Raw genomic sequence first — 23217 nt, 5'->3', positions numbered from 1 at the left:
TGTATTGTATTTCCACATACATGCATAGAATACACATGAACTATTGTTTTGGAAATCAGGGGGCATTGCTGCTATTATTTTCAGTGCTTTAAATAAAGTGTTTTTGAAGTTATAGATACTTTTACACTGTATATTAAATCATATAACTATACTTTCATGAACTTTTAAATCTATACCTATAATACCTTTTGGATACCGGTATCATTCAAAATGACAATATGTAAAAGCATCTCATATTCTGAGGCAAAACTAATAAGCTACATTTGTTACATTATATATTATAGTAATTATAAATTGATGAGTACAAATGAATTGTTGTATTTTTGTTGAGAATCCGTATTTGTACATCTGGATGGGGTACATCGGGATAATTTGATTCATTTATACACTATGTAATAATCAAATTAGGGTAATTAGCACTTCCATATGTTCAAACATTACTCAGTTTTCTGTGTTGGAAATTGTAGGTAGAGTTTTCCTGCCTGGCCCACAGTCAGGACAAATCTCTCTCACCTGCCAGTCCCACAGCCACTCAGACCCAACCAAGTAAACACAGAGACTTATATTGATTACAAACTGTATGGCCGTGGCAGGCTTCTTGCTAACTGTTCTTACAGCTTAAATTAATCCATTTCTATAAATCTATGCCTTGCCACATGGCTCGTGGCTTACCGGCACCTTCACATGCTGTTTCTCATCATGGCGGCTGGCAGTGTCTCTCTGACTCAGCCTTCCACTTCCCAGCTTTATTCTCCTCCTTGTCCCGCCTACACTTCCTGCCTAGCCAATGGACAATCAGTGTTTTATTTATTGACTAATTAGCAACACATTTGCCATACAGAACATCCCACAGCACTTCCCCCCCCCCTTTTTTTTTTTTCAAAAAGGAAGGTTTTAACCTTAAAGTAAAATTACATATAATTTGGGAATTTGGGCGTAGCTTCTCTTACTACTTCCTGCTGGAGGGGGGCGCTGTATCTTATGGGGAAACAAAGAAAATTTTAGGATTATGGAATAGTCCATGAGGCTGCATCGTCTGAGCCAGTTGCCTTGAAACCATTCTGGATGTTGGATCATCTGGGCCATGGTGTCATCGGAGACCTTTCAGGGGGTCTTGGCTGGTCAAACCTGATGTATCTTAATCTGGAACAAATCCATAGCCTCTGGCTTTCTGTGGAAACAAAAGAGACTCTTTCCCAAAGCAACACATCCTTATATCCAAATTTTGAAGTCAAGGTATCTTTAAAATATATATATTGGTTTAACTCAACAGCTTTTACAATCAAATGTTTTTCTGCAGTTAAAAATCCCAAAGACAACACAATCCAGATTCTCTGTGTAATATCCATTTTTACGTGGCTTATTTTTTATGCTACCTTTACTGTCTCTTTAAAGACTTTATTTTTTAAAACTATGTATTTGTTTCTATAACTGTATATATCACCTTTTTTTGTCTCTTTCAAGCCTACGTATCTTTTACACACATTGTAAACTATTACATCTGAATCTGTCTTATTGTGAATCTATTGCCTTAAACTGCAGCAGCTGTGGCTGCTGGCTCCACCCACCTCAGCTTCCCAACATGGCTGTGGTTTACCACCAGCTCTGGGAGCTATTGTGGGTCTATGCTTTTATCCAAGCAGCAAGTAGCCCAGAAACCCTTTTTTGTTTTGTACTAGCAAAGGCTAAATCCACCATGTAGCTTAATGTGCCACTTGCAGAGGCCTCATTCCCGCCATACAGCATGTCGAGCATGCACACCAGGAACCCACAAGTAGCTCAAACCAGCAGCTGCTGCTCATTTGAGAGAGACAATTAGGAACTGTTTTTAGCTCCATTTTAGAATCTTTTTTTTCTCAGTTTTTAGGTGGAAACTCTTGCCACCACGTTGGACGCCATTTGTAGGTAGAGTTTTCCTGCCTGGCCCACAGTCAGGACAAATCTCTCTCACCTGCCAGTCCCACAGCCACTCAGACCCAACCAAGTAAACACAGAGACTTGTATTGGTTACAAACTGTATGGCCGTGGCAGGCTTCTTGCTAACTGTTCTTACAGCTTAAATTAATCCATTTCTATAAATCTGTGCCTTGCCACATGGCTCGTGGCTTACTGGCACCTTCACATGCTGTTTCTCATCATGGCGGCTGGCGGTGTCTCTCTGACTCAGCCTTCCACTTCCCAGCTTTATTCTCCTTGTCCCGCCTACACTTCCTGCCTAGCCAATGGCCAATCAGTGTTTTATTTATTGACTAATTAGCAACACATTTGCCATACAGAACATCCCACAGCAGGAAATACACAATATTTTTACTTAATAAGTAATAACAGTATTACCCAATTTACAAAATACTTGTTTAACCAGCTTGGCCAGAAGATAGTCAAGGAATTTTTATTTATGGTTTTAGAGAATCCTGCTTTATAATCATCTTTTTAGCCTATATTTTAGCTACTATTTATGTTAGAGCATCTCAGCTGATGTTGACATTTAGTACAGTATTTCATGCTTAGAGACCATTGTAGTCATAACACTTTCTGTCAATTCTCAGACTTAAATCTTCCAATTTACAGATAGACCAAATGACTCCATTTGTAAACTTTTGTATTCTGTCAAATAGAGCCCTCATCATTTCAATGTTTGGACTTCTTTTATGTATGTTTATTTGTTCGTGTTTCTCTCTTGTCACTGCCGACGACAACCTTCTTTGGCAGTTAAGGACTGCTCAGCAATACCTGGTTCTCTGCAGACTGGGCTCAATGCTTCCGTAGTTGACTCTCAAGAAAATTACTATACATATGGCATATTCAGAACATATTTTTAAAACATTATTTGTATTTTATGTGTATATGTGTGCCTACTTGTCTGTATGTTCACCACAGGCGTGCAGGTGCCTTGGAACTCAGAAGCCTTGAAACTTTAGTAGCAGGTGGTTGTGAGCCACCTGGTGTGGATTCGGAGAGGATGGCCTGGCTCCTCTGCAGGAGCCAAAAAAATCTCTTAACTGTTGTGCCAGCCCTCCAGCACCCCTGTATAATTTTTTTCCACAAAAATTATAACTTCCTAATTTGCCAATACCATTTAAACTCAACTTCACATTTTCCTTTTGCTTTCTACGAGTAAAGTAGCTTCGAGTCACACAAGTCGTCACTGTATGGTTACTGGAAGTTGTCATCTGTAGTTTTGGCATTTAAATATCTAAGACCAAATAGCATTTATTTCATAAACCCCATTTTTGCTTTCTTGACAGATATTTTTACTTTCTTAATGAACATACGTATCTCATAATAAAGGACTGCATTGCTATTGTTATTCCCCTTCAGAAGTTGAAGATGAAGTTGCTGAAGACAATGTACATTTAAGATACAGGATTCAGATGATTCAAGCTGGATCTATCTGAAAGTCTCCTTCCCGTGGTCTAGCTTCCATGGTACCAGAAAGGACTATGCAAGCTGCCAAGAAAAAGAAGCAATTAATAATCCTATCTGTCTTAGTTACCTTCCTATTTCTTTACTAAGACACCATAATCAAGAAAACATAAAATATTGTGGTTCAAAGTGGGGTTTACAGTTCCAGAGGGTTAGTCCATGAGGATCATGGTAGGGAGCATGGCAGCAGGCAGGCAAACATGGGTTTGTAGCTGCAGCTGAGAGCTCACAACTTTATCCACAAGCATGAGTTGGAGCAAGTTAACTGGGAATAGTGTGGGGTTTTGACCCCTCAAAGGCCACCTCCAATGACAAATACCCTCCAAAAAGTCCACATATCCTAATCCTTTCCAAACAGTTCCACCAACTGGAAATCAAGCATTCAAATGAATAAGCCTCTGAAGGGCATCCTAATTCAAACTACCATACTAGCCCTGTGGATGCCTATGAATAACTATAATGACTACTTTGGCAAGATAGATCTAAGTGTTCAATAGGGACACATATATTGGTGTTAATTAGCAACAGTCTAATTGGATTTAAGGCTCACTCTGTATGACAGAAATCATTCCTGATACTACAAATTTCACCACCTAAATGAGGCTAGTGAATCTTAGATGAATACCTACTACTGCCACTTTACCAGAACAGCAAAATACTTAACTACATTCTGCACCTTATACTTTATCCACAGATAAATGTAGCTCTCAGTCCTCCTCCTCAATGAACCTTCTCTTTACAGCAAGAGAGAGAGAGAGAGAGAGAGAGACAGAGACAGAGACAGAGACAGAGACAGAGACAGAGAGACAGAGAGAGACATATATATATATATATATATATATATATATATATATATATATATATATATATATATATGGGTGTATATGTACATTTGTGCATGTAAGTGCAGTGCCACCGTGCAGTGCCACCAGAGGCCAGGGAAAAGTGTCAGATTGCTTAAGTTGAAGTTAATAGGAGCTTGTAAGCTGTTCAATATCGGTGCCAGGAACTAAACTTTGGTCCTCTGATAGAGCAGTGCGTTCTGTTAACCACTGAGTCATCTGTTGCTCAGCTTCTTGTTTTGAAATTTGAAGATAAAGGAAAGAAAGCTATTTTACTACAAAACATTTTAGTTAAATAGAAATCTTCTATTTTTTCTTTTATTACTGATCTTTGGTACTCAAAACATGAACTACAAAGACTTTATTCACTAAGAGTTAGAAATGATTAGTAATACAGTCTAAAAAATGAAGAGAGGATGCAATCAAGCATAGCAGAGTGAAAGAAAATGCTTTCAAAGTCCAAGTTCCAGACTTTCATTGATATAAATGTTAGGCTCTTAAGCTTCTGTGCTTTGAGCATGCCAGAGTATGTGCATTGCATCTTGACTACAAGAATGTTATTTACATTGCAGCTATTAAAAATCAATGACATGTAGCAAGCAAGTCTTTAGTATACCTCTACTTCGGATTCAGTTTTGCTGTGGATAGAGATGGATGGTGATTGGTTAGTGGCTTTGCTTTTCTTGGGCATGCAATTCTCATTTGTAAAACTCAAGTCAGCTGCTGCTTATTTTCTCTGTCCTCACATGCTTATATTATATAGCAATACGTCTTGGTATATTTGTGTTGTGCTTTTTTAATGGAGGGAGAGAAGATTGCTTACTTACATATACTCACAGTTAAATTCTCACATATCATTCCAGATTTTTGAGTGTGAGGGGCTATACATGAACATTTATCTCCAAAGCGTCCTAATATAGTTTTTGAAGTAATATAAATAAGTATAGGTTTTAATATGATATTTTATACAGTTTTTTAGTGTAAGAACTTTCATGTCCCTTGAATTGTCCTATGTGCATGGCTTTTATAACTGTAGGGATACTTTTAAGTTCACTCATTTACTTCATACTGTAAAGGCCCTGCTACATTATAACAGTCATATGTAGATTTTCAGTATCACCCTATTTACTCTTTCCCCGGGCTGTCCTCCCTCCATAATTGCCGAAGTGGGCTGTGGGCTAGAAGAACAGACAAATGTTGAGATGTGGACAGAGCTAATTAGCTTTAGAACCCTAGTAAACCTCCTTATGTGAGAGCCATAATTGTAAATACAGCCTGCTTCAAACCACTCTATTTGAGAGCAGTCGTAACGAGTACCATCTGCCAAAGGGGAGTGAGGAGGTTGCTCTGAGCAGTTGGTTTGGAGGATGAGCTACTCATTGTGTCACTGTGTTCTGGCTCTTTGTTCCAAGAAAGTACATTTGATTCGACAATGAGCTCTTATGTTTCCTTTTAAATATTGTTTACATGGGAGTTAAACATCAAATAAACAACAGGAATTGATGTTAAGGAATCTCCAGCTGATTTCCTTTGTGTTTTTCTTTCATCTAGGAAAGGATTATATTCTATTGTTCCTATTTACATTCAAATCACTTGCATATGGTGTAATTAAAATCTTTGATGTTCACTGATTTCCAATATGTACAGAGCACAGTATCATTTTTAATCTATATAGGCCATTCAAATAGATAATACGTACACAAAATATTCTTAAGCTTTCATGGTATATACAAAAATTATTAGAAATATCTTTCTGTTATTAAGGGCTTTCTTGTTCAGGTATGAAGGCAGGGGATATAAATAATGCTAATATTAGAAAAAAAAAGATACGCTGTACAATTCAGGTACCTGCCCATTTGAAGGTATTACTTTGCAAAACAATAAGATTTAATTATAATTGAGTGCATGGGATATAATTCAATGAACTGCTTGATCCCTAAGTAAATATAGCTGTCATTTACAGAATAGGTTATATAACGTCAATCAAAATGATAAGGAAGGACATTTGGGAGTCTAAAGTTGTTACTAACAAATAGGTAGCAATGAATTAAAGATAAATAAAAATAGGGAAGCCAGATGGTGACCCATTTTCAAAAGATTGTAAAAGTTACTTTAGCATAGGGCCTGTTTTAGAGCATGGAAGTGAAGTTAATAAAAGTAGAAAGAAATATGCAGTTGAGCAAGTGGGAACTAAAAGCAATAATTTAGATGAGTGAGTGATGAGTGCTTGTGAACTCCACTAGCAAATTGGAGAGGATTCTTGGTTTAGAGTCAAGACCAGGTTTGAAGTGGTGAAGATTTTGAATACACTCATAGTGAAGCTCATTAATTAGGGTAGAAAATTAATAAAGGATGTTGAAAACATAATGAATATATTGGTTAACAGAAGAAACGAAATAAGAGGGTAGGCAGAATTACCAATTAATCAACTAAGTCAATCCTAAAAATAATGATTATTGCTAAACTTCTTAGAACACGACATTTTTGTCCACTGGCCCAGTCCAGTGAAATATCTCACAGTCGTAAGAATTTCTGTATCGACAGCCAGTAGCTGTATGCATACCGTGAACACTTAAAATATGGCCAGTCCAATCTAAAAATCTAGGATTTTCATATTTTCACATTTAACCATTGAGATTATTAATTTTAAAAAAGTCATTTTAAAAAGAAAAAACATGTGACTTGTGTAATTAAGAAGCTTATTGTAAACATTATATGATATACAGCCATATGAGTCTGCAGCTTATCTTGGAGGGCACATGTATATTACCCATATGAACTGAAGCAGAATAGGATATCAGTTCATCACTTGGTTTTTCATCACCATGACAAGTATGCATAATTAATTTGTTAAGAGAAAATATCAGTTTGGGTTTACAACTTCGGAGTTCTCCCTCCTTCATGGTCACGATATACTGGACCTGTGATAGCTCATCACACAGTGACAATGCGTGACAGAGAAAAGCTGCTCTCCTCATGTCCAGGCAGCAAAAGTAAGAAGAGAAATGAGTCCTTCCATCCTTGTCAAGGGCACACCTCCAGTCATCTCATGCCTTCAAGTTCTGCAACCATTCAAGAGTAGAGCCGGACTTTCAACAGCATATGAGCCGGAGACCAGTGCTTTCACAGGTGGACCTTCAGCAGACACCAGGACAAGTCACAGCATGCACACTCTTTCAAACTTGATTATTATTAATGCACAGTAAAATGTGTGAATCTACATATGTAAATTGATAAAACTTGAGATGAATAAGCTGTAGCCATAAGAGATAATCTCCAGTGGGAAGAGTTCATACAGAATACTAGTGGTAGGGTGTGGAGAAAAAGGAGAGAAGGCGAAACACAGTATGAGATGAATATGCTCAAGGGCTCTGAGTATTTTCCTAAAACTGTGCTTCTTCCTGATTACTAACACTATAGCCTGTGAGTTAATTTCACTCTGAAGATGAGATCACTCAAGGAGATATAATTTGACTTTCCTATTTAAAAATGCAATTCTCTTCTCTGTCTCAAGGAAAAGAATAAGAAAAAATTCACATAGGTCTGGACTTAACAGGGGACTTATGTGTTGTTGTTGGGGTCAATAGGAGATTGATTCCTGATTCTGAAATTGATTAGTATATGAACTAAAAGAGAATCAGCTCCAGACATACTGAACTTCTCAATACAAAATTAAAATTCCCCATGACCTTCAATTCTATATATGTAAAAAAATCCCACTGAGGATATTTAATGATAACGGCATTTATTTGTATTTACTAATATTTATTGCCAGGAACTATGATAGGTCTATTATATTTATTATTTTCTTTAATCTTCACAGTCTGCTAGTGCTGTGAGTTCTAGTCAATGTGCCCAGGAAGATGTCCCAATATGTAGGTTTCTGTAAATACAAACTTCATTGATACTTGAATGATTGACAACTCCTTATGGGGTTCAAACTACAATTCCATTTATCACTCAACACTTTTTATTCCTATTGCCTCTTACAGACAAAACAAGGTAAATATTCTTGTTAACACATGCTTTTATGGCTTGTTGGCAATTATAACATCAAGAAGAATTGAAGGTGAAATAGACTAAAGAGAAACAAGAAAAAAATAGCTGTCGTACTTCCAACACATGAATTCAATTTCTTCTAATCCTTGGGCTCTCATATAAGATATGTGGCTTTTATGTTACTGGGAATTGCTTTAAACTTGAGAAAAGAAGAATGGTAAAGAAGTTTTGTATTGATTCTTAGCGACAATGACCCTCCTGGTGACATTGGCTTACCTCATTTTCTTCTTCAGGTACCCTGGTGAAGGGAAGATAAACAAACAAACCTCCCATGAAATTAGAAGGAGAAGTTTCTGAATTAAAAACTAAAGAGCAGTTAAGAAAGAGTACTTTAAACTTAGAAGAAATATGCAGCCACGACTAGTGAGCAGTAGAGAGATAGAAGAATAAAAAGAAAAGCATGGGGGGTTAGTGGTTTAGAATTTTGAGATCCAGGGCTATGGTTAGAAGCTTGAACCTTGGTGCAAGGAAATGAATGTTCTTTATAAAATAATTTATGATAGCTAACAATTTTGTGATAAGTATGTATATACAGTAAAATATCATTTTAACTGTTAAAAATGCAGCCAAATATTTCATTTTTAAGAGAAAGAAAGAAATGGAAAAAAATAGCAACAGAGGAGTGCAAAAAAGAAAGCAGGTATAAGAAGAACACTAAAGACAGGAAAGGGCAGAGAACATTTGAATTGCAGGAGCAAACAAGAAGCTAGAGTAGATGAGCTGTTTATGACAGTTCCATGCACAGCATGAACTCAAAGAGAAATCAAACAAGATGAAATGTGCAGGGCCAGTGGATTGATGTTCACAGTTTACACACCAGGGTAACAAGCTATTGCAATTATGTAGATAGAAGGATATGAGAATCTGTTTTATATTTTTAACAATTACCTACTGGTATCTGATTAGTTTATATTTTAAATCTAACAGTATCTAATCTGACTATCATTTGATCATACACTGTGAGTAAGAGCCTTTTAAATTGCCATTTGATTTCGAGATATGGCTTTGAGAGTTTTAGTGAATGACTATTGAAACTGAAACTTTTGTGTATACGGCCGTGGCATTTTTCTTAGTATAGTTTCATGTTTAATTGATTCAGTTGGAAAAAAATCATTATCACAGTTTCTAGCTACCCTATTATAGTTATAATATGGACAACAGCTAGACTGATTTTACTCTGGGGGAAAAAGCTGATTGTTTTCATCATGATCATGAAGTCATTTGGTAATGCTCTCCACGAGGCCCAGCTTTACAGTAGTGTGGAGCAACATTGGAATATATTACTCCAATTTGATACTTATGCATAAAAGAGTATCATGCCTTTAAAAATATTTGATAAGTACCTTAGGTATCAGGAAATAAATATCTTAGGCATTAGGAAAAAAGTAATAATTGCCACTTCCAGAATTACAATTTGCATTGGGTTCATGCAATGGCACTTTTGAATATTTTTGACATTGTAGTTGAATTGTGGTTTCACTCTTTTAATATCTACTTATTTTCTGCCCTGTATTTTTGAGGCTAAATTGCAAAATACCGACATATACTTCCAGTTTGTTTTCTTCTAATTTGGTTTGAGTGATTGATGTATATAGTGTTGAAATCAATGAATAGGTATCAATGCATTGTCCTAAATTTCTTTTTAATCAGCTTTACTTCAAATTTTACTTAAAGACCACAGAATTCCATATACCTGCCTATAAAGTCATAATCCTTTCATCAAATATTGACTCATTTTTCTTCCCCTTGTTATTTTCTAAGTTATTTGTAAGTTTGGTTTACTATTTTCTCATTTTAGTACAGAAAGTATTCATCTATATATTTTTAAACAGCCAAAGAAAAATCTGAGCCACAAACAAAAATTTTAATAACTCACAGTGTATATTCAGATCTGTATTCTCATGCTAATATTCCATTGTTCAGAACCCCTGGTTACTTTGTTGAGTATATCCATTTCCCTTAGAATCATCATAAAATAAAATTTGCTCTCATCATCCACTTCAGTTAAAGATCCATGTTATGGAGAAAAGGACAGCTGACACTCTTAGAAATTAATTTTAGGGGCTGGGGAGAAGTTTTCATAGTTTAGAACAATGGCTTCTCTTCCAGAGGATGAGTTCAATTTCAGCACTTGCATGATGGCTCACAACTGTTTGTGATTCTAGTGCCAATGGATCTGATGCCCACTTCTGGCTTCTCTTGGCACTGCATGCCTGTGATGCACAGACAAACCTGCAGGCAAAAATACCATGCACATAAAATAAAAGTAAAGAATGAAATTTTACAAAATAAATTATAAAATAACTTCCATACACTTAGAATAACTAAAATAGAACACGAATGACCATGCAATTTATGATTAAAATGAGAGCTTTTAATGTTTTTATTTATATTTGTGTGTGTATATGGGTGTGTGTGTGTGTGTGTGTGTGTGTGTGTGTGTGTGTGTGTGTGTATGTGTGTGTGTGTGTGTGTGTGTGTGTGTGTGTGTGTGTGTGTGTGCACGCGCGCATACATATGTGAGCTGGTATGAACACCTGGTCAGGTGAGAAAATGCTGGACAAGGAAATCCTGTATCCTCATCTACTACTCTCCTTGTTTTATTCTAAGGCACAGTCTTTCCCTGAATCTGAGACTCTTGGTTTTACTTTTAGCCTGGAAACCAGCAAGTCTTAGAGATCTTTCCATGAGTCTCTCCTTCAGAAATCAGTTGCAAGTGTGTGTGGGAGTGCCTGGATGGTTATCTGTGTGTTGGGATCTGAACTCTAGTCCTTATGAAGACTGAACCAACTTCATTAACTTCTGAACTATCTCTCCATCCCAAAGGATTTCTTTTAAAGTAATGTTTGACATTTTTAATAATTAAATAGTGTTTTTGTTAATTTTATGCTAGATTTTCCATTTTCTCTTCAAGTAAGTGTCATTTAAAAGTCATTTATTTAGATTTGTTGATATATTAGGGACTTAGTGAATACATACTCTTATTTGGGTTCAGAGACAAATTCATTAGAAGAAAATTAAGATATGATTCTTTCTTACTGTTTTAAGAAAACTTATCACACTTTGGTAATACTTGATAAGTGAGTATGCACTACAAATATACATACATATATACATATATATATATTCCATTTATATGGCTAAAATATGAAAACATGTCCTTTTATTTGTTGACACATTAAGAACACATTTTTTCTAACCTTAAGAAAACTATCATATTTGCATAGGTGTAAAACAACAAACAGTTTTCAGGGTCATGCAGATATCTATGTAATTTCAAAACAAAAAGCTATGGTGATTGAAATATGACTGTATATTTTTAACAAATTAGTTCATCATCAATTTTCCTCCAACTTTTGTTAATTATCATTCTTTATGTTTTTTGTCACTGTTATTTACATTTTTTTTATGACTTTCCACTGCTGAGTCACTTCTGGGACCTTATGTCTTCACCTTTCTTCCTTCTCAGTTTTGATTATCTAGACATTTGCAAAGGAAATATTACATTCCCACTAATATTAAATTATAGTCATAAGTATTTCATTACAAAATATTGACAATATAAGCAAGAGGTACTTTCTCTAGGTATATGCACCAATGCATATTACCACATCTTTATATATAGAGTAGCTTAACAATGTACTTTTATATAGATTATCTTAGTGTTCAAATTTTGTAATAATGGTATTTTTCCACTGTGCAGAGGATAAAAAAATGTTTAAGGAATCTGTACCACTTGAGCCAGATTGCTGCACGAATACCCAATGTATGACAGCTTTACAGTAATTCTAGGTCAAAGTCTTTATACTACAGCAAGTTGTTGTTTTGAGAAAGAATAATCAGAATGCATTTGTGACCAACACAAAGGAAAATTATTCTAAATTTCTCTGTGATTCTTTTCACACACCTGCTTTCAGAATGTGCTACTATGGATAAATTTCTTTGATACTAAGCAGAGATTTATTGGGAGAATTTTCACATTTAAGGGAAACTTTTATTAAGTCAAGTCTGTATGCCTTGTAAGAGACTGAAAAAAATACTGAGCTCACATAGATATTTAAAAAAAAACCTGGACATCAGGGTGTGCTACTGAGAGGTAATTGAGTTGAATCATAGGAACTAAATTATCAATGGGGGAGAGGTGGGGTTAGGAGTGGGAGCAAGGATGAGAGGGGGATCTGTGATTGGTATATAAAGTGAATTAAAAAAATTAAAAATTATCATATATTGTTTTTGTTTTCAGAGAACTTTGTGTGTATACCTACTATATACACATAGATACATGAATTCATAATGTAGATTCAAACTAATTTTCACAAGAAAGCATGGGTGTTATGAATCTTAACACTTTTATAGCTAAATACCATGTATTAAAATTAGGAAACATTTAAAGTTTCAGATTGTTTTGTAAAATAATCAAAATTAATGCTCAGCGGGTATTAATGCCTCAGTAAGAGGGAGATTACAAGAAACACTATGAGCAGAAACAGTTTCTTGAAATTGGTTAAATGTGTACAGAATTCTTATGAACATTAATAAGTCCTGGATAAATTGACTTATGTGAATAGTTTAGAATTTCATAAAATAGGTATTATGATACACCAACATACATACTGGGGATATGGATAAGACACACAAATCAGTGTAGGATCATCAACTTCTTTGCAGAGGCAGAGACAGTTAAAGGTGAGCACATCAGGGCTTAGAATATTTTGGATTTATTGGCAGAAAAGTAGGAATATTTATTAAATGGCCATTGACTATTTTTCAGAATGTAAACATTTTAACAAAACTTCGATTTTTAGGAAGACTAAGAAGATATTGACATTCTCTTTGGGTGGTAGAAATTATATAATTATTAAAATTATTTTCTTTAATGGTCATTTGAAAATGTTTTCTCATTCCAGGAATGCAAAAGAAGAGTTCCAAACATGAAATTGAAAGTTTGTATCTCTGTAGAGAAAGAGCATGCCAAGGATTGTTAGATCTCAGTACAAGAAGTGACAAAAATACAATCAATAAAAATCTGATCTATTCCTTTCTACATTGCCTAAGCACCAATGCAGTGGGGCTAGTGTGACATTTATTATATTAAGTGTTAATTTAGCTTTTCCCCAATGAAAAAAGGGGATAGAGACTGAAATGTTTTTACTAAACAGGCTCTTTTTAATACTGGGATGTTTACTGATTACTTTTCTATTGCTGTGATAAAATACCATGACCAAGAAGGCAACTCATAGAAGGAATGGTGGAAAAGACTGTCATAGGCTGCAGGGTGGAGCAGGATACTCAGGGCTCTTATCTTGAAACACAGCAGGAAGTGGAGAACAAAATCAAATTTCACATGTTTTTAGACACTTGAAGCCCACCTCTAGTCCCATACTTCTTCCAACATGATCACACTTTCTAAACCTCCCAAATAGTACCACCTGAGAGCCAAGCATTCAAATGAGATATGGGGGACATCTCATTCAAATGACTACAATATGTGAGAACTCACTGGGAATGAATTAAATTAAAGATTTGACTAGAAGAGGATATAGAGGTCAACATTTGAAAGTGTGGGGCTGATTTTAGTACAAGCGTTAAAAGGCTGATAGTCATAGCTTGGCAGGGTTCACTCTGTTGAAAGGAAGATAGAAATTTAAGAAAGGATAAAGCAAAGATTAAAGAAAAGTAAGACTCTGTATGCTTGTAGAGGGAAGGATTTACAAGCAATTGAAACTATCAATTCAGAGCAGTCATATTTGAAGACTGGGAAATTAAGGAATCAGACATGGTGTTTTCTTTTTGCCATGCTTTTTGCTTGTTTTTTTTTTTTTTTAAGTACATATTTTCCCTCTATAAATTATAGCCTTCAAAAAAAATCTGACAATTCATTTCTAAACATTTCCAAGAGTTTCCTATATTGCTACAAAAATACTTTGCTGTTTGGGAAAGACAGGAGGGGAAAGGAAATAGGAACAAAATACATAAATATTCAAATAAGTGTACTTATATACATTCTTTATTATATATATATATATATATATTTTAGAAACACAGACATATTCTAAAGTAATTTCAATATTTTAAACTATTCCACCTTTTTATATTTAAATTATTGAAAAAATGTGTGAAATTTCTATTCTTTCAAGAATGATGTAATAAAATTATGGTTCATTTGATGAACTCCTTAGCTCTTATTAAGTAGGGTAATTTGATGGGGGAATATTTTTTTGTATGCTCTGAAAATATTTGCTCTGATTGGTTGATAAATAAAGCCGTTTGGCCTATGGCAAGGCAGCTTAGAGGCAGGTGGAAAATCCTAACAGATAGAGAGGAAGGAGAAACACAGAGCAGAAGAGATGCTGCCAGCCGCTGCCATGAGAAGCAAGATGTAAAATACTGGTAAGCCAAAAGCCATGTGGCAAAGTATAGATTTATAGAAATGGGTTAATTTAAGATATAATAACTAGATAGCAAGAAGCTTGCCACGGCCATGGTTTAAAAATATTGTTAACCTGTATGTTTATTTGGGTCCTAGTGGCTGCAGGACCTGTGGGTGACAGAGATTTGTCCTGACCTCAGGTTAGGTGGGACACAGGAAATCTCAAGCTACAGTAATTCTTATTGGTCTATTGGGTGGGTCAAACTGAACTGAATTTTTCAGAATACTTGTTTGGGTTTTCATAATGTTCATGTACAACAGATTATAATTTGTCCTGTACATACAACATTTTGAAAATTAAGAGATCATGTTATAATAACAGAGTAAAATACAAAAACCCCATCAATGTTTAATATAATTATTACTGTGGGATGGTCTGTATGTCAAATGTGTTGCTGATTGGTCAATAAATAAATCACTGATTGGTCCGTGGCCAGGCAGGAAGTGTAAAGGTTAAAACCTTCCTTTTTAAGAAAAGAAAAGGGGAAGTACTGTGGGATGGTCTGTATGTCAAATGTGTTGCTGATTGGTCAATAAATAAATCACTGATTGGCCATTGGCTAGACAGGAAGTATAGGTGGGACAAGGAGGAGAATAGAGTTGGGAAGTGGAAGGCTGAGTAAGAGACACTGCCAGCCGCTATCAGGATAAGGAAGATGTAAAGTACCGGTAAGCCACAAGCCACGTGGCAAGGTATAGATTAATAGAAATGGATTAATTTAAGCTGTAAGAACAGTTAGCAAGAAACCTGCCACGGCCATACAGTTTGTAACCAATATAAGTCTCTGTGTTTACTTGATCGGCTTTGAGCGGCTTGGGACTGGCGGGTGAGAGAGATTTGCCCTGACTGTGGGCCAGGCAGGAAAACTCCAGCTACAAATTATATTTTTTATCTTTATTAATTGCTTTATTATTGTTTCATTAAGAAAACTATACCTCTTCCTCCTGTCACATGACTCTTGTGTTTATCAAATGTATTTTCAAATGTCAGAGGCATAATAAAATCTTCTCTAAACCTGGAAAGATATGCTTGAAAGAAATACCTGAAACATATTATCTGTATCCGAAGAAAGTTTTCTCAAAGTTAGGGTAAACTTAAGAATTAAAGTCTGCTGAGAAGTCACTTTAGATTCTCAGTTCCAATTGTGTGACAATGTAGTTTCTAATTACACTGAAATTGGAAAACTAGAGACCATGGTAAATGTTTCTGTAATTCTGAAAGTGAACGTGGGTGCTAAGAAGGTTCTGGCAGAAAGTTCATGCATTCCCCAAGTTTCTTTTCAAGAAAATCAAAGGATAAGATGAGTACCCATTTTTCATCTTACCAACATACTAGCAGAGCTGAACAATAGCAGAATACTTATGAACAGTGTGACCGTAGGGACCAGAAAAAAAAATTACTATTTAAACTTTCATACCATGTGCCAGTGGGAATGTACTTTTATGAGTCCAAGATTAAAACCAGTATTCTCCTTGTAGTTAATAGATTTGTTAATACCATAAAAAAGTGTGTAGAACATTAGAGGATTAGGAACAATGCAACATTTTTTTCATTAATTTGTCTCATTTTCACTGTTATTGATTGCATTGTTAATTCTATTCACTTTTATATCTAGGGCAGATATATGTATTGCAATATAGATAACAATTGGATGCTTGTCAGTGAAGAAAGGATTCTCAAGATTACAATATAAAAGGAAAATGTGGAATATTTAAAGCACATAACACACTTTAGTACATGTAGATTGTAATGCAATCTATGGCTTAGTACTGGTTCATTAAGATTGTCTTGGTCAATACTCATCAACCAGGAAAACTGATAGTTTTGTTAATGTGAACATTTTCAGTTCTCTTGGTGCTAAAAACTGAATGAACATGTAATAAAAGTGCAACAACATAAATGTATGCAAGATAAAAGGCACTTATGAAGTAAAAGGAATTCTTACTTGGAATGTGAGCATGAACACAATTAAACAACTGTACAATAAAGATCACAAGATCACCATTGGCAGAAGGCATTATCTGCAAAAGATAAGTACAGGCAAGTAGAAGGGAGACTTGTCATGACAGGGGAGAGGGTTGAGTCTGATCACAGAGAAAGAGTGGAGTATCCCAAAAATAAAGGAATGCAAAATTCAGATTGGCCGACTTGATAGCTATAAGAGGATAGTTTGCTTGCTCGTAAGATTTGTGTACAGCATTAATAGGTAATGAAGAAAAGATTGTGACCAAACCGGAGAAACACATTCTAGGAAAGAAACCTGAGAGAGGTGTCAGCATTGCAAGTGGGGGCAAGAAAAATTGAAGAATTATTTAAGAGAACACTTTAACTTAATAAAAGTATCAGATGCATCACTTTACATAATGGATAGAATAAAATGATTTGTTTTAATTCTGGTACTAACACATGAGGCTAGAACTCTAATGACAATGATTTGGTTTAATGAATTAGCTTGTAAACCTACTGGGCGAGATAACTAATGCTATGTCAGGTTCTGAGCTTAAGAGACGGTCATTTCTCAAGAAGGAAAATGTAGTGATGGGACTAGTCTGCACCCTGAAGTCATAAATGTCATTAAACACGAAAGAGGAGAGCAGCTTTGCCTTCATTTACCCAGGGACATAGAATCCCAGTTTCCTGAGGAAAATCTAAAACCCTATTAATAAATTCACACTGAGAACAGAATACATTCAATAAAGCATGATTCCAGCAACCTGATCACAAAGAGAAAGGAATTTTACCTATGTTGATTGGTCTCATAGGAGGTGTATGAGGTGCCGGGGAAACACCCTTCTCCTAATCAGTGAACTAAGTGGAGTTTGCCAGCATTGGTTTAATCAGTACCCTATAATCAAATCAGGCAAGAAATCAGGTTTTAATTACATATTATTCTTCCTATTACTAACAAATTGGCAAAACATTGGGAACGCCCTTAAATAAGGGGGATGATGGTAAAAGATTGGTAAAGCAAAAAGTTTATTTAGTAAAAGCAGAGACATACAATTAGGTTTTACCAAATTAACAAAACACTTCCTCTTTCTTTCAAGATTCACCTAAAAAATTAGATTCCTTGCCTCCTGAACATGACTTAACCTGCTGTAAGAATCTACAGCACTTATATAGAGTGTAAGTACTTTTTCATAGTATCTCCTACCAAAATTCTATAAAATACTGAAGCTTTAAACACAATTCAAGAATTCTATTTTAGACCACTTATCTTATTTCATCCTTCAATTAAGATGATTTTACAGATTAAAAATTAAATTAAAATAAGTATGCTTTCTTCTTTGTAAAGATGTACTTAGGATCACCCACCATAAAACTCTATAAAGTTTCATTTTCACAATAATTCTGACAACCATAATAATGAATATCTATTCTATTATACATGTAAGCAAAATAATATTTATTTTTTTTGTCATCTAACAACTGAATAATAAACTTGAAGTTGAAAAATCATTAATTATGATTTTTGTTAATATTACCATTGCAAAAAATTATATTATCTTTAGAAAATGTATAGATTTTATTAACTCAAGATTTAATCAAGACAGATTCTAAAGACAGGAAATTGAGCCCTTGTAGATGATAGAGTTCTAATCCATGAATTTATTTTTAAATAGAGCTATTAGATAGAAATTGATTAGTGTATTAAAACACATAATTGAAAAATATTTTCATGGTCTTATACATTTCTATATCAATTTAGTAATATAAAAATAACTAATCAGCATAACCTAGTGTAGTTTTGTCCTACAAAGTGACATTTTTATCAACCTTGTTTGTGTATGTGTGGGTATAACTAAGATGATAGAGCTATATATATAACTTTCTCTCATCTATCTATCTATTTATCTATCTATATATAACAGAACTGAGTCTTTCATTCTAGCCATAAAGATTTCAGGCATTATGGGATACATTAATACAAGGCATTTTTCATGTGTAGTGATATAAAAAGGAGTCTATGGATCTGTCTGTATGAAAGCATAGTACATTTACTGATGTATTCTATTTACTACTTAATAACAATAACTGTTATCATATTGGCTTATTCATTTGTCCTACTATCAATAAAATCCAGAGCTAATTGTTAAAGAAGCTTAGGATACATATATATATCTATATATCTATATATTAATATTAAATTACTTTAATATATTATATATACATACATACACATATGCATACACACACATACACACACATACATACATATATATATATATATATATATATATATATATATATATATATCACTTTTTCTGGTGCTGTGACAAAACACCATAATTAAGGCAACATATAAAAGTGTGTTTATTTGACTTATGTTTCAATCATAATGTTATGACAGAGGCATCTGGCAGCTGCAGAAAGCTGATTACTCACATATTGAACTACAAGCACAAAACAGAGAGAATGAACTTCAAGTAGGGAAAGGCCTGAAGACCTAAAATCCCACTCCCAGAATTATACTTCCCCAGAAAGACCACACCTCCTAAAACTACCCCAAACAATACCAGTAACTGGGACTCAATGGCTCAAACACACAAATCAGTGTAGGATATTCTCATTCATACCATCACAAAGCGTATTCTTCAGAAAATATTCCACAAATATTGTCATCACAGGGATAATAGTCTAATGCATGCCATTGGCCCTAAGGATCTTGTTGAAGTATGTAATGTTGAGGAGAGCAAGGATTGTGGACCTGGTCTTGCATGTACCTAGACTCACATGTTTATTTATGCCTTGATTTAAAACTTGAAAGTTTAAAAACAAAGCAGTGAAATTTAAAATAGAAAAAGTGAGCACAGGCCTTTAATAACAGCATCAGGGAAGGAGAGATAGATATAGCTGGAGTTTTCTATTCGGTTCCCACCAAGCCCCAGCAGTCCGACAGCCCACTTATAAAATAAACACACAGACGCTTATATTATTTACAAAATGTATGGCTGTGGCATTTTTCTTGCTAACTGTTCTTATATCTTAATTAATCTATAATTTGTCACGTGGCTCATGGCTTACCAGTAACTGAACATCTGCTTCTCATCATGGTGGTTGGCAGCGTCTCTCTGCCTCAGCCTTCCACTTCCCAGAATTCTCTCTCCTTGTCCCGCCTATACTTCTTGCCTGGCTACTGGCCAATCAGTGTTTTATTTATTAACTAATCAGAGCAACACATTTAACATACAGAACATCCCACAGCAGGTAGTGGTAAGATCTTTCTTAGTTCAGGACCAACCTAGTCTACAAATCTGAGACCAGGCAGATTTATAGGGTGTTACCTTGTCTCAAAATGAAAACCAACCAACCAAACAGAAAGATTGAAAAAAGCTTTTAAAATATTCATATTAATGCTTTATTTTGTACAGTTATACAATATATTGGTAGGTATAATAGCTAAAAAGTTTTGTAGTTAAGTTTATGAAGTAAAAGTGTTACTGTGGCCGGGCGGTGGTGGCGCACGCCTTTAATCCCAGCACTCGGGAGGCAGAGCCAGGCGGATCTCTGTGAGTTTGCGGATCTCTGTGAGTTCGAGGCCAGCCTGGACTACCAAGTGAGTTCCAGGAAAGGTGCAAAGCTACACAGAGAAACCCTGTCTCGAAAAACCAAAAAAAAAAAAAAAAAAATTGTTACTGTGTTAATATATATTAGTGAAAAGCATATTTCAAAATGTATTTAACATGCACACATGAATACATTTGCAGTAGTCCTATCAATAATTAAATATATCCATACATTGATAATCTAAGCAAAATTTTTCTATTAGTATATTCATTTAAAACTTATTAGAAAACTTTCTTTTCTAAATTTGCTTCTTTAATTTGAAAAAATTCTCAGTTACATGGAATTGTAAAGATCAAAACCTTAAAAAGGTATGTTTAACACACATTTGAAGTCTTTATTAACATCCAATAAAGGAAATTACTTTTCTTCCTCTAATATACACAGTGCACGTCATGGTAACCTCAGCAAGCCATGCTCTCCCTTGTTGAGGACTATTAGTTTAAGATGTGTCACATTCATTTATGCTGTGGAATATCCCTTTAATGATGCAAAAATGTGCTGCATTCTTTTATGTTGCATTTATTGAACGCTGTAAAGCTGTGTTACCTTGCCTGCCTAAAACACCTGGTTGGTCTAATAAAGAGATGAATGGTCAATAGGTAGGCAGGAGAGAGGGATAGGCGGAGATGTCAGACAGAGAGCATAAATAGGAGGAGAAACAGGCTTGAGAGAATAGGGAGGAACTAGAAAAGAAAAAGAGGAGGATGCCAGTGGCCCACCACCCAGCCACACAACCAGCCATGGAGTAAGAAGTGAAGAAAGATATATAGACTAAGGAAAGGTAAAAAGCTCAGAGACAAAACATAGTTAAAGGAGAAATGGAAAAACTTAGAAAATGTGGTGACTAAAATTAAGCCAAGTTAAGGCAATACATTCATGAGTAAGAATAAGTCTTCATGTATTTATTTGGTAACTGGGTGGCAGGCCCCCAAAGGGGGAGAAAAACAACTGCACTCCCATCCCCAAAATTAAGTTAATTCCTTTCTATCATATGAAGCTAGGATTGCTGAATTATAGCACTTTTCTGTATAAAGAGATACTCATTTGAAGGATAATAACACATCAAATTCAATGTCATTTTCAAGCAAATTATGATGTGTCCAAGTGTGCGAATATTGATAAACAAGCCACTCTTTCAGGGATGAAGGATTTTATGTTTAAAAATAAAGTCCAACAACTGTGCATATTTGAACACAAAGAATACCTCCTTGTGTACATAAAGCTTTCAAAAGACTGCAGGATTCCTTGCTTCCCGGGCTCTACATTAAAAGTCCTATTTATCCCTACTATGTGACAAGCATATGTCTCCAATATCCATGTTCAATTCAGTCATCAATTTCACTAGATATCTACTCTTATGCATTTGATTATACCCTTTGCTCATGCTTTTTCTCAAATCCTTGAGGACAGATGCTATCAAGGTCTAACAAAAGCAAGGAAAGCCTGGTGGGGAGGGAGATGTGCATGGGGCTGACATTCTTAGATACCCTGGAGGAAACCAACATCAGGCTTTTTTTTTTGGGGGGGGGGTTGTTTTTTGTTTTTGTTTTTGCATACAACAGCAACTGTTCAGAGATCAAGAAGAGTGGTGCATAAATTCTTAGTTTCAGCTGCAGCAGATTACTGGATTTATATAATGACAATATGAAATGGATAATAATATTTAGTGGATAACAGCTCCGCCCAGACAAAGCCAAGATTGATGCTACTATTGTTTACACAATGTTTTGTTTGTTTGAATCATTCACTCCTCTGGTAGGCATGCTTTGTTTATATCCATCCCATTTCAAACCTTGATCTCTAGAAAGGAATATCTGATGTAATAACAGCTGATAGTCATTGAATGAGAAAGTAAAGCACCAAGACAAAGACAACAATAGAAAATGGTAGCAGAGCAGAAAATGATGGAAAGTAGAATGGCCTCATTACTCCAAATCCAACAATAGCTGAAAGATGATGAGCAGACACAAACATTTTGCAGCGTAAGCCATTCCTCAACCAGAAAGCAGAGCCTGTGGGACAGAGGCAAAGGAGAAAACTAATTTGCTCATCTCTGTCTAGACTTGAGTTCTAGTTGTTAATGCTTTCTCGTGGGGAATGACATCTTTCATCATTTATGTTCTATTCTGTCTATAGTTTCTTAGGAAGTCAGACAAAGCCCTGTGGAGAGTGACTCATTCTACATCAAAGTATTGGGAGAAGGCAATAAGTAAGGCCATGTGGAAGATTGCTGTGAACACACAGAGAGCAATGCATAAACCATCTCAGCCCTGATGTGCAAACATCTAGTACTCCCAGGCAGGAAAATCATATGGACCCAAACTGTCTCAGAGAAGCCAAAATTTGTGTATGGTGATGCGTGTAATATTATCTTCAGGACACCATGATATATAAATCATATAAGAGGTATATAATATTCCATAAACCTTGTAAGTCTCGTGTTCTATACTGTTTCTAGTAGACATTTTGTATTCTGTCTGTTTAGGTAGAAAGTAAACAATTAGCAATGGTCATTATAAAAGCTTTAAGTGCTTTTATGTTGAAAAATAAAGTTAATATTGATATTAGGTATCACTTGATAAGTACTTTATATGGGTGACAACTTAAGTAACATCATAAATGGAATAGTATTATTTGTGGAGGGCTTACTGCTTGTGGGAATTTATAGATCTAACTTCTTTGGCTAGAAAACTGATTAAGACTAAAAATTTGGGCTAAAATTTTCTTTGTGTGTGTGTGTGTGTGTGTGTGTGTGTGTGTGTGTGTGTGTGTGTGTGTGTGTGTTTGAGACAGGGTTTCTCTGTAGCTTTGGAGCCTGCCCTGGAACTCACTTTGTAGACCAGGTTGGCCTCAAACTCACATATATCCACCTGTCTCTGCCTCCTGAGTGCTGA

The sequence above is a fragment of the Peromyscus californicus genome, unplaced genomic scaffold (assembly GCF_007827085.1).
Source record: "Peromyscus californicus insignis strain IS unplaced genomic scaffold, ASM782708v3 Scaffold_13__1_contigs__length_99412109, whole genome shotgun sequence".
Lineage (NCBI taxonomy): Eukaryota > Metazoa > Chordata > Mammalia > Rodentia > Cricetidae > Peromyscus > Peromyscus californicus.
Note: the sequence above shows the minus strand (reverse complement) of the source record.